Source organism: Eptatretus burgeri, chromosome 4 (assembly GCF_056783735.1).
Source record: "Eptatretus burgeri isolate ZD-2024b chromosome 4, Ebu_testis_v1, whole genome shotgun sequence".
Taxonomy (NCBI): Eukaryota; Metazoa; Chordata; class Myxini; order Myxiniformes; family Myxinidae; genus Eptatretus; species Eptatretus burgeri.
Genome location: NC_140964.1, coordinates 45,205,656 through 45,206,706, shown reverse-complemented (window position 1 = coordinate 45,206,706; position 1,051 = coordinate 45,205,656).

The window sequence follows — 1,051 nt, the reverse complement described above, 5'->3', positions numbered from 1 at the left end:
GCTGCAAAATACCTGTCCGGCCAACTTAAACATTTTGATACAAAAAAAATGATCAATTTCAGAAAGAACGGTTTCAAGGTTCAAGGTTATATGCAAAAACAAGAATGCTAAATCCTGCGTATTCCAACATGCGCAGAAGAAAAAGATTCTAAAAGTCATCAACAAACCGGGCCTGCTTCCTTCACGCATTCATTTTATTCACAAAGTGAATGGAAAACCATTTCATGATTATTTTTCTGCTCGTCTTGCACAATGATCGAGGTCTGCAATGAACGTGCAAGTGTACCGGTGTGCCTCTTCCAGGGAGAGGGAACGAAAGAAACAAAAAAGAAAATAACAGCTTTCTTTGAGAAGAAAGTGGGCAAGCAAGTTGTCATCACCAATGAAGTTTTCAAGGTTTTATTCCGACTGAAAATTGTTTGGTTTCTGTAACATCGGGTAATAAAATAGAACATGAGTAGATTGCGTGTATTGATTAATCAAAGTTATGTATAAAAAAGAAGATGTCTTTCCCCCTCTATTCCTCATTGGCCATCACAAAAAGGATATAAATTGCCACTCGTTTCATTATTTTATATAAGCTGCACGTGAACCATTGTTGTGTGTATCTCAATACAACCATAATCACCTTTGTACCACCAATACTATGGTATTAAAAAAAAAACATCAGAGACAATAAACAAGTGCAATATAAGTCAAACGAGATACAGAAACAATAAACAGGTATAATAAGCCAAACGAGATCTGTAAATCTACTCTGAAAGCCGAAGCACACGAGATTTATAGCTGCCAATGCAGAGCAATAAGCTGCAGAGTTCTCTGGCAATGTATTCAATGGAATTTTGTCTTTTAATAGTTTGATCTCCTGATTACAAAGTCCAAGCGAGATGATGTGAATAACAATTATTTATTTCTTTCAGAACGAAGAACTCGTCTTGCTCATGAAGACTAGTGTCAATCTACGTCGGTGGACAGATAAAATGATGGATGAAATCAACAGGACGTTGATGGAGATATGATAACCGCAATGGGAAACAAGGAGAGGCTGACA